At 38.7% G+C, this 12,290-nt stretch overlaps 1 protein-coding gene across 2 annotated transcripts in view; it reads left to right on the top strand.

Annotated features, from left to right (window-relative positions):
- Positions 1 to 7,860: 7,860 nt before the first annotated feature.
- Positions 7,861 to 12,290, top strand: part of LOC116314030 (alpha-1,3-mannosyl-glycoprotein 4-beta-N-acetylglucosaminyltransferase C-like) — a 74,585-nt gene continuing 70,155 nt past the window's right edge. For both annotated transcript variants that reach the window (XM_039614406.1, XM_039614403.1), the window contains exon 1: positions 7,861 to 8,161. The gene's annotated coding sequence lies outside the window, so the exon portion shown is untranslated. The remainder of the gene's footprint in view (positions 8,162 to 12,290) is intronic.

Here is a 12,290-nt window from a genome sequence, read left to right as displayed (position 1 = left end):
ACAAGCCACTGGGAGTTCTGCTCTCTCTCTCTCTCTCGCGGTGCAGAAGCACACTCTTTCTTACTGTAGGACATTTTCATTCAGGTCCCAAAACACTGATGTTTTGCTTTTCGGCGTACAACTGTTGGTTACAAATGCGCCTTTTTGTTTACAGCTCATTTCTGCTCTTTTTTTGTGTTACTCTAAATGAAATATACAGAGAGTCTCATTATCATCAGTGCTATGCACAAGTAGTAAAACACATTAGTGTCACTAAAGTCGTATGAAATATCATCATGTGTGCGTTACGGTTTTAGGCTTTGATGTTTTAAATGGAATCACTCAGATATACCGTATTAGTAATACATCTCAAACAATGCCACTGAGCACCCCGCTGTTCACGGCAGCTTTTTTAAAAGCGAGTACACATGTACTGCTTCACGTCGAACAATAAAGAGTAGGAGGAATTCATTATTCGCTGTTATTCATATGCAAATGCAAACTTATTGTCTGAAAGAACGCCCTGCTCTTCAGTTTCCACTTAGCCGTGTGTGTGTGTGTGCTTCAGTTTGAGGGGAAAAAAAACATGCATCATCACATCCTATATCAATTATGTTGAGTGGTCTCTTCACATTGATTAGCAGATAAGAGGTTGAGCCAAATGCTTTGTTCCAGGAACACACTGTAGCCAGATGAGTTGGAGCATGTCGGTGAAAAGGCTGTGGAGGACCCTTGAGGTTTGATCAGAGCAGAACTCAGTGAGCAAGCTGGCCTGAAGTGAAATGTCCTCTGTGTTTGGTTGTTTTCTAAACATGTTCAACTGGAGAGAAAAAAGGAAAAGAAAGTATCCCTTTCTCCCCAACATCCCATTATCTGCAGCTGTTTGTGCCAAACATCACTAGAAAGTAAAGTGATTTGTGCTGTGCCCATCTGGAAGTAGACCAGAGAGAGTGAGTCTACCGCACACACTTTGAAGACCATAGTCTAAAACATATTTAAACAAACATATAAAGATGGGGAATAACATTATGACCATCTGCCTAATTTTTTGTGTTGGTCCTTGTTTTGTTGCCAAAACAGCCCTGACCCATCGAGGCACGGATTCCACTAGATATCTGCAGGTGTGCTGTGGTGCACCAAGATGTTAACAACAGATCCTTTAAATTCAGTAAGTTGCAAGGTTAGGGGCCCCATTGATCGTACTTGTTTGTCCAGCACATTTGGAATGGAGTGAAATCTGGAGGCCAAGCCAACACCTCAAATTCGTTGTTGTGCTCCTCAAACGATTCCTGAACCTTTTTTGCTTTGCCTTCTTTTCATAGTGCATTGGTCGGTGGACAGGGGTCAGGATAGTTACCCTGACTGGTCTGCGGCTTTGCAGCCGCATTCACAACAAAGTGTTTTGTGGATGTTTGTTGTTGCACTGGCTAGCCTTTGCTCCCCACATTTATCAATCAGCCTTAGCTCCTGATGATCCACCGTTCCCTCTCTGAAAAAATGCTCGCTTGCTCCCTAATATAGCCCCTCCACTATCAGCTGCCATGATGAAGAGATAATCAGTGTTATTTCACTTCTCTCAGTAGACATGTTAAAAACACACTGAGGACCTTTTACCTGGTTAATGACACTTTACACTGGTCACATTGTGTTAATGATGCTGTTTTCTTCTCTTCTGAGATCTGGGGGTCTTAAGTTTGCTGTTAAGTTTAAGTCTATTTCTATCCTAGCTTACCTATTTGTATTTATGCTCTTTATATAGTGTTATTTTTATCCTAAAACAAAGTCAAACTGAATTTCATTGTACTGTGTATAACAGCAGTAAACATTCATTCATTCATTCAACTTCAAGTATTATCATGTATAGTTGACCTTGCAGATTCTAATTAGGCCTGATCTGGAATGGAAATCCTTCATGCAGCAGTGAGAGATAATTGCTTTTGCCTTGCTCTTTTATGTCGTTGTCTCTTTTTATGTACCATTTTCTTGTGATCTTCTCAGCAACTTGTTGCCAGTTTTGGCCACACTCTGCCAGCCTGCACAGTCAGAAGCTCATTCTCCTCTATGGTTGCTTGGTCAATGTTGCTTTTTTTTGCAGCCAGACGGGACCATTCTTTGATAAGAGGGTGGCATACATAGGTATCAGCAAAACCTGGAAAACTTGGTTAGCACACTGCATTCCTAAACTGTGCAGGAGCAAAGAACACACTAATTAGATAGCTAGTGATTTGAACGCTGGCATTTTTCAGGCACAGATTAAACAACTGATCAAAAAGTCTCTGGGCAATATTCTGAATCTGAAACTGGCCTGATGCGTCCATCGTATTTTAAGTACAACTGTGTGTTTGAACTAGTGAATGTGGCCTGCAGTGCACTTTGTGTGCTCAGAGTAGTGCTTTTAAAATACTGGTTAAATTATACTCCTAACCAAACACTAAAAAGCAACAGACTAATAGAATAACAGAATCTCACTCCAGACTCCAGAAGCGCAGACTTCTTGGGTCATCTGTACCACACAGAAAGATTAAAAATGTTCAAGGAGGTACCAAGAGCACAAACATGTTCGCGAGGTGCATTTCGAAGGTTTGAAATAATGAAGATAAGACTGAGGAAAAGCTTGTTCATCACACGCCACCAACTTTAAGCATCACCATTATCCAAATGGATGAGAAATAATTTTAAAAAACTAAAACTTGTACAGTTGTTATAAAGCGAGAAACCTGGTACAAGAAAATTTCTTGTACCAGGATATGAACATGCTTTTTATTGCTGCAAAGTTTGGCATTCATGGGAGCTAACTCCCTTTTGGAGCCAGTCTCAGGTACATCTACAGGAGTTGATTTTTGCACTTCTGCACTGCTGTCATTTTTTTAGCCCCAAAGGTTGCTGTTTGGTTTTCACTATGAACTCCCATACAGTGAAATTCACTTTTATTCATACCTAGAATCACTGATCAGAGCATAATTGTGAATTTATTTGCATCTGCTTTTGGATTTTGCTGTTTTCTTCGGTCTATGTGTTCTCCATACAGCTTTTCCTTATGCCTCTTTTTGTTGTTGTTATTTTATTTTACTTCCTGTTTTTGTCTGCTTTCCTTTTTTGTGATTTGCTTCCCATTTGTTTGATTAGTTCATTGTGTCTCTATAGTCCCATATTTTCCATGTTAGTTCTGTCTGTCTGGCTGTCAGGCTGACTAACCATCAGTTGTTTTCATGGTTCTTTCTTTAATTTTTCAGATTCTTCTTTTGCTTGTTCAGCCACCTGAACTGTGTTTTTTTTCCCTGGACCTTTTGTAAATGTAATCACTTTAGAATTAAGTTTTACTTTACTTCTTTATTTGTACCTCCTTTGTCCTCTTTGTAGCTCCTGATTTTGATCAGATATAACAGTTGAATCTTTTTTGTTGTTGAAATAGCTGTATAATTATGACCCGTTTCAAAGGATTCAAATCTTCAGTTTTAATAATCGGACGCTGCAGGGTGTAGGGAAGACAGAAAGGACCAATTGTTTTGGTTGTCTTGTGATTTTTCTTAATAGAATACCACAGCTTTATTATATAAAGTATAATATTAAGGTTTCATTATTGTCTAGGTATGATGATTAGGTTTTAGGGGGGTTTAAGTCCTTAAGTGTTTCTTTTATTTTCTCTTGATTTGCAATCTTGACTGAATTCAGTCCACTCCAGCCTGCACTGGTTATGACATATAACTTTTGGGTGTTAACAAATCCTTCACCATATTAATAAATAAGTCCTGAATTTCACACGGCCAGTTATGTAACTACTGTCAGTAACACTGAACTTAACTTAAACTGGACTTAATGTCAAAGGAAGATCATCAAACACAACTACATGGTGTAAATGTAAAAGTCTGAAACCTTAATCATGCCTGAGTTTGTGAAACAATGTGTGATGCAGAATAAGGTGTAACTGTAAACTATGAAGTGGCAGCCTGGGCCTGAAAGATCACCAAGCAGCCAGCTTGAGTTTGTGACCTTTTCATTTTATGAAGACTCCTTCAAACAGATGACTCACTCAACACAACGAAAGCCATTATTATTGTGAAAAAACACTTTATTTTTCTATTTGATGACGGTTATTACACTCAAGAGTTGAGGCTGGCCACACTGTCAGGTCTTTGAAAGTGCACCAGAGTGAATGTTTTTAAGGCTTTAATGCGGCGTTAACAACTGTTCATATACTCATTCTAGTTTACATACTGACAAGGACTGCACAGGCAAATCTGATGAGAATATCTTCAGAAATTCATTTACTCCATGACTGTAACTAGAATTTCTAAGTTAGAAAGAAAGGCCTTTGATAGGCATGAGGTTAGACTGGGGAACAGTAAATTAAAACCAGGCTGGTAAGGCTTAGTTTTATCCAACATCAAGACTGGAAGTGTTAACCTGGAGTTGAATATTGATAAAATTAGCCCCACCTTCATTATAAACACGTATAATCTGCGACCATGCATTATTCATTTATTTGTTCTTAAAAATGTTTTAATTTCCAAATCTTTCTATTGCAAGTCTGCAGGATGGTGGTTTATTGAGGACCACTACTCTTAAGTATAGTGATGTTTCAAATCCATTACTGAATATTGCATTTCATTTCAGAAAATATGACCCCAATAAAACAGCAGTGAGAAATTCCTGGCTCATCCTCCAGGTGAAGACAAGCAGTTCACATCTCATCCACGGCACTGCCTTTCATCCCGTTCCACTGGGTTAAAATGCGAGCAGTGGTTCACTGAATATGCAGTCACACTGGGAGCTCTTGCAACCCTTCAAATTATCGGGTATGAAATATTCAGACCTTGCCTCTGTGGGGACAGAGCAGAAGCATGGCAGGGGCTGATTGGGTGGCTGAGTTTCCCTTTAGTGCACACTGTAACTGCATTCACCTCTTACGCCAACAGCGCTGACATAAATAGATACCCAGTTAGAAAATATAGTAATTGGCAACTGGAAGAGGCAGGTTACAGGTCAACTGTTTTCCATTACCTGTGATAAAAATAAACAGTTGGAAGATTGAAAATGGTCTGATGTTTATATATAGCACCTTTCTAGTTCGAGTTTAGCACTCAAAGTGCTTTCTACTACAAGTCTCATTTGTCCAGTCATATTCATGCAGCACTTTTACACTATATTGCCAAAAGTATTCACTCACCCATCCAAATCATTGAATTCAGGTGTTCCGATCACTTCCATGGCCACAGGTGTATAAAATCAAGCATCTGTGCATGAAGACTGCTTCTGCAAACATTTGTGAAAGAATGGGTCGCCCTCAGGAGCTTTAGTAAAATCCAGTGTGGTACCGTCATAGGATCCCACATGTGCAGCAAGTCCAGTTGCGAAATTTCCTCGCTACTAAATATTCCACAGTCAACTGTTAGTGGAAGTGGTTTGGAACGACAGCAACCGAGCCATGAAGTGGCAGGCCATGTGAAGTCACAGATCGTGGTCAGCAAATGCTGATGAAATGTCACAGACTAGTAAATTGCTGCAGACCTCCCAACTTCATGTATGCTTCAGATTAGCTCAAGAACAAGAGAGCTTCATGGAATGGTTTGGACGAGCAGATGCATCGAAGACTTACATCACCAAGTGCAGTGCAACGTGTCAGATGGTGGTAGAAAGCACGCTGCCACTGGAGGAGAGATGTGTTTTTAAGAGACAGAAATCATGCTTTTCCATCTGGCAAGCCAATGGGCGAGTCTGAGTTTGGTGGTTATCAGGAGAACAGTACTTGTCTAACTACAGTTTGGGGATGGCCTCTTCCTGTTTCAACATCAATGTGCACCAATGCACAAATGAAGCTCCATAAAGATTTGGATGAGTAAATTTGGTGTGGGATGAATGAGAGTGGAGAGTGGAGCCCTTCTTGTCCAACATCAGTGTCCGACCTCACAAATTTGGTTGTGGAAGAATGGTTAAAAAACTCTATAAACACGCTCCTAAAACTTGTGGAAAGCCTTCCTACAATAGTTGAAACTGTTATAGCAGCAAAAGGTGGGCTAACATTGTATTAAACCCTATGGATTAAGAATGGGATGTCACTCATGTTCATATACAAGTGAAGGCAGGCGAGTGAATAATTTTGGCAATATAGAGTATCTGTACTTTCAAATATTCACATGAACTCGCAAATGGATGTATTTGGGGCAACTTGGGGTTCAGTATCTTGCTCAAAAATTCTTTGGCATGCAGAGTGAAGGAGTCGGGGATCAGTCCACCAACCTTCCCACTGGTAGATGATCCACTCAACCACCTGAGCCACAGCTCAGTGTTCTGTGGGATTATTTAATCAAAATACTAATGAAAGCATTTCTGCACATGTAGTGTTTTTTAGGGCAACTTTTGGGAAATGAAAGTTTCAAAGAGATAAATAACAGCTAACAGCTTAGCTAGCTGATAAGAAAATCATAGATGTTTGACACGTCATGACTGCATCTTAGGCAGAGAAAATAATGCTTAATCCCAGGTTCAAAAACCAACATTCATTAATGTAACTTGATACCGAAGATAAAAAATGCAGGCTAAGTGTCACAGTTTGAAAAGAGCTTGATGCTGATGCAAAATAAGTTGTCTGTAATTCTGTGGTAGCTCTGTAGCATTTTGCTTGAGTATCAATATAGTAAAATCTCAGGAAACAGACTCGGAAGTGGAGTTTTCATCAACATGTACGGCATGACCTTCAGAAAGGTCAGCGCAGACTTCAGGCTCAGCGTAAACCTTCGTTGTCAAAGTCAATATTGTTATCCCACATAAAGAGTGATTCCTGTGATGGGAGCTAGAGGTGCAACTAGGATTCAGAAGAAAACAAATCAAGAATTAGAAAAATTAATAGGGCAGTGTCCTTTAACCATTTTATTTAGCAGAAATTGTTTTTCTTCTTATCCTTGTAATCTTTCTGCAACACTTTAGGCTTTTCTTGTGATTCTCCAGGGGTCCTGATTATTGATTTGTTCTCTGCAGAAGTTGCATGCATCCAGTCTCACATTTTCAGCTCATCTTTGTAAACACAAAGACAATATGGAGACAGCTAAATCTTTTCCTTCCCCTCCCCTTTTGGAAAGGAAACAACAAAACTGTCCATTGCAGATAACCTGAGAAGGATAAATAGCCCTGTCATGGTTTGTTTGTTCTGTTGCTGAGCGTGTGTTTATAGCCAATCTGCTCTCTTTTGCCATCTATACTGTGTACAACTCAACCAAACCCAAGGTTTACTTACTTTTTAAAAAATATTTCTATTCAGTTTATAAAATTCAATCAATTGCATGCTCAAAAAATGTTTTGTCTCACTCCCATTTCTTCTTGTTGCATGTTGAAGCTCTACTTGGAACCTTGTTAGGCTCCAACCATGCAAAGTAAGATTTTTTCCCATTTTTCAAGTGGTCTTAAACTTTTGATCGGGACTGTATATATATTCTCTTTGTGCCTGTCTGGGTCAGCTTCATGTAGTTTGTGTTCAGCCGACAGTCCAAAGACTGTTATATTAGCTGGTGATTCTAACTTGGATGGAAGTGTGCATGTGTGCATATGAAGAGCTGTCTCCCTGTGTTAGACACATGAAAGCTGGGATAGACTCCAATTTCCCCATTGACTCCAAGCTGGATAAGATATTAAGAAAATACATGGGTCCCTGCACTAAGCCAGCTAAAAAGGTCACAATTCAAAACAGTTATTTTATCTATACCCTTTTCTCATGGTGGATGTTTGTGTAATGAAGTCAGTGCGTGCACTTATTTCCATCGTCTTCTACAAAAAGAGCAGCTTAATTTATCCATCCGGTACTGCAAGAAAGTATTGCCCCATCCTGATTTCTTGGGTTTTTTTTTTTTGGTTTTTTTTTCATATTTGGCACACTATGAGATCACCAAATACATCGGAGTATTAGACAAAGTAACCCACGTAATCCCACGTAAAACAGCGCAGTTTACAGTGTGGATATGGACATTACTTTTATTTTTATTGCACAAAAGGATGAGAGGGAGAATGTAAAGTGGAGACTGCTTCAGGAGAGAAACACAACTTTGCCTCTTCGCGGGCATAGCATGCTAATGCTAAGCTACCCAAGAACCCAGAGTGATGCTAAAGCCGAGTAAATGCAGACCCCAGCCCAGCACCGTGATGAAGTGAGCAGTCATTTGTGGTGAAGCCAGTCGCTGCTGAACTTCAACAGGTAACAAACTCCGTTTCTATCTGTTCATGTTTATAAAGTCTCTTTGTGCTGGCTTTTCATATCACTTATAACGATGTTCTAACAAGATACTGTCATGTTTGCTTTGTGTTTGTATACTTTTGACGTTTGAACAATATAAATCACGTTATTACTATGCATAATTATCACGTTCGATTACGTGTGTATATTATTATATTGGGGCTGTAGCCTCTAGGTTCAGTTGGTAAGTATATTGTACAAACATGAAAAGTTAGAACAATAAACTTTTCACGTTATAACGTGATATATCATTTTTCTTTTGCCTGGGTGGCAGTGTAACAAATACTAAGAAAAGATTACGCGTAACAAAGTCAGTATAAGGATATCATTTTACAGTGTAACATGAAAGTAGCGTAACAAGTAGTATAAGGATGCCTTTCTCCTTGGAGAAAAAAAAAGTATTTCCGTCTTTCTGCAATTACTTTTAAGAAAAGTGTTCTGTGTAATATTTGTAATAACCTTTTACTCTTGGAGTTACTGTTTATGAGTAATGACCACAACACTGATCACAGGCAAGATGGAAAATACCTACAACATGCACAAACATTTGACCACACAGTATGTAACAATTTGCATGAATGATATGCTGCTTAGGGATGGTGGTGACTCTTAAAGTGAAACCAATGGGAATTTATAAGGAATCAATGGATAAGTGATATTGATAATGGAATTGGAATCACTAAATTCTTATCAGTTCCCATCCCTATGTTCCCACTGTAATGGCCCTGACTGTGTTTCGCTGGAGCCCCAAAGCCTTAGAAATGGCTTCGTAACCAAAGAGAATAAATGGCTAGCGTCTAATAGAGTTAGTATTGCAGAAGTTTACATGTCTCCTAAAATTAGCCTGGTGACATACCAGTGTATTTTGCATGCCCGAGCAACTCTGGGGCACTATTTACATTCTCATTCATTCATTTATCCATCAATCATGTATCCACTGCTCCTCTCTGTTGTGTTGCTGAGCTGTGTCATCTGCTTCACCTCAGTGACCCGATGTCCCTGTTTACTTTACCCGATGTCATTTGGATTATAGCCATTTTTCATTCTTTGCCTGAGATATTAATGCTCACATTCTTCCATTCAGTAGTTATTTGCTGCCACTCATACTTTCTCTGCCACAGTCAACATAAAGCTGCAGCTTTAGTTAGTGTTTCAACAGTTTTTCAGTGCTTTCACAATCAGTTCTGCAGTATATTCTCTGTCAGTCACACACAAAAAGAAATGCTTTGAAACGAGGCCTGACACATGTCACCTCAAAAAGCAAATTATCACAATTTTGACGTTTTGTTAGTCTTTTTTTATAGTTCGAACAAAAGATGACAAATGACAAAACAATTTAATAACAGAGAAAACATCTCGTAAATCAGTATGTAGGAAGTGCAACTCAGATAAGTGTGCTCATTTTGGCTCAGCTGCTTCTCCAGACGCTGGCCAAACAGATCAGTTGTCAAGTGTTTGGGGAGCAACTGTTCTCTGACTTCTAATTTTGCACCCCAAAATCTGAGGCAATCACCCAATCAAACACAGCAGCACTGTTGTCACCGTGATAAATAATAGGAGCAGATGAATAATTATGGCAAGAGGAATCAATTCTAATTCAAAGTTTCTGACAGGCTAATGGATGGCGCTCCAGTTCTGTTGTGGTGGTGATGTGAAACGCTATTGGCCACCAATGATGGAAAAAGAAATCTCACTGCTGCTGCTGTTATAGTCTACGCTCTAACAGTGTTTGGAAATCTCATGATGTATGGAGGTGATGAGGGAAAGTATTGACTTTTTTACCTTGAACAATCATTGCTCTGACTGCACACCTCAAGGTCCAGTATTAATCATTCATTGCATCGTGTTTTGAATTAATGGTATTTCAGTGGTGGAAGAAGTACTTAGATCCCTAACATAACACCATCTGTTACAGGTTTTCATTAAAGACTGGAAACTTCTCCTCCTTTATCTGTTTGTTCTATTCTATTATCAACACAGATGCATCGGTTTGTAAGCAGCATTTTTGCTGTCGTAGCTGCTTAAACCCAGGTGAATTCTATATACAGGTTGGTGGTTTAGTGGGTCAACTTCACCATCAATCCCCCTGATCGTGAATGATCAGAGGATGATGTGATGAAATGATTAACAGCAGGGGAAAGATGATGAAATGAGATTTTCCTTCATGAATGTTATTCGGATGTTCTTTTTCTCGTGAAATATTGAGAAGCTTTACCTTTTCAAGTTTTCGGCAATTATCTTAAAAAAAGATCTAAAAGTTTAGAAGAGAAATATCTCTTAGGTTGAACTCCAAATCAAACATTTATCTGTTTTCTATAGATGTGGTTCCATTGTTGTTGCTGAGTTCTGTCTTGCTGCTTTTTGTGAACCAGCCAGCATTTTTGAAAAGTTTGAGAACCAAATGTTACATAATCTTCAAGCTGCATATGCAAATCCAATGTAAATTTCTTCCCATAGCCTCTAAAGTCAGTGATTCTCACTTCAGGACCAGTAATTTTGTGCTGCTCTGGCACCTGTATATTGGCTAGAAACAAGTGAGGTTGATTCTAGTTGGATGAAAGGTAAAGGACCTTGGATATGACAAGCAAGGGGCCAAAATATACAGATATTGTCTGTTTACTTTTGGTAAAGGTCACAAGCAGATACAGATATTGTATTTCATCAGACAACTCAAACTTAAATGACTGTGCTATTAGAGAATACAGTTAAAGTGTTCGTGTCATCACCCAAACACTCTTTTGGTTCTGTATGATATACAAGAAGGGGGAGTATATCTGATCCGGTGATCTCAGGCTCATTGTTTTGGAATTTCAAGAAATTCTTTTGACTCACCAAATAAACTATTTTTATACGTGAGAGGAAAATCTGTTTAAAACCACATTAATCAGGCAAACACATTAGATTAGAGTCTGTTGCTTGTGTTTTTGTATCTGTGGCTGTTACTCATTTGCTATCTGGCTGCGAGGCTTGCACAGAGTTGTTATAGTTCTAAGTTTGTTTGGCAGCTAAATATGATAAGATCTTCTTTCTAATGTATCCCAGATGGAGGAAATAGTAATTTGCATCCGTTATCGGAGAGACAAGACGAGGCTGTGTCAAACTGTTTGAGAAAATTCAAATATTTTTCTCTGTCCTCGGCTTCCTCCCGCCCTCCTGTGTTTCCCTTCGATTAAAGAGTCAGCCGTCGACCTCAAAACATTCTTGGAGAGTCTTGAACTTCTAAAACCCTTAATTAAGCCTCGTTCTGAAACTTTCATAGCCAGTTTTCCGAACAGGAAATCTATATTCACATTTCATAAAGAAGAAGGTCATGTCAAGTACAACACCAAGAAACCAGTACATGGTAGTATTTGAGCATATATTTGTATCACTTCATCAGTTTTTTATTGATTTATTCATCTATTCACTGAGCTTAGCTTGTCTGCAAAGCATGTATGAATATCTAAAGTACACACTCAGCACCTGATGTATAACTGCATAACCTTGTAGGGTTGATAGCAAGTATAGAAATATTAAATAAATAATATTTAATAAAAAATACTAAATATATGGCTTTAAGTGTGTGTGTGTGTGTGTGTGTGTGTGTGTGTGTGTGTGTGTGTGTGTGTGTGTGTGTGTGTGACACTGAGCATCAGTGGGTCTGGTGGACACTGATACCTGTTTTCTGTTTGAGTGGAATGAGCATCGACAGTTGCTTCAGGCTTCTGACTTAATCATCATGTCAACTCTCACTGCATCTTATGCTGAGTGGCGCTGGCAGAATAATAATAATAATAATAATAATTATAATAATTTACTGCTTTATATTTATATGTTTATATTTCACAAGTGGAAGAGCAACAATTGCAAAATTACCGCTTCCCTTTAAAAACTTTTTTTAAATTAACGCTTATGTGAAGTGATTACTTAACAAAGACTGCAGCCATGCTAAGCTATGCAGTATGAAGCTGTAGTTAGCACAGGGTGGGGTCACAGACTAAAGATACTATTCATAATATGCCACCCACATAAATGGCAGTTTTATAATATTTGATTAATTTTAAGTTTATGGATTTTATATTAATATAAATTTAATTATGATTTATTATTA

This window comes from Oreochromis aureus, linkage group 7 (assembly GCF_013358895.1).
Source record: "Oreochromis aureus strain Israel breed Guangdong linkage group 7, ZZ_aureus, whole genome shotgun sequence".
NCBI classification, from domain to species: domain Eukaryota; kingdom Metazoa; phylum Chordata; class Actinopteri; order Cichliformes; family Cichlidae; genus Oreochromis; species Oreochromis aureus.
The sequence above is the reverse complement of the archived record's forward strand: the minus strand, read 5'-3'. Positions and strand labels throughout refer to the sequence as shown.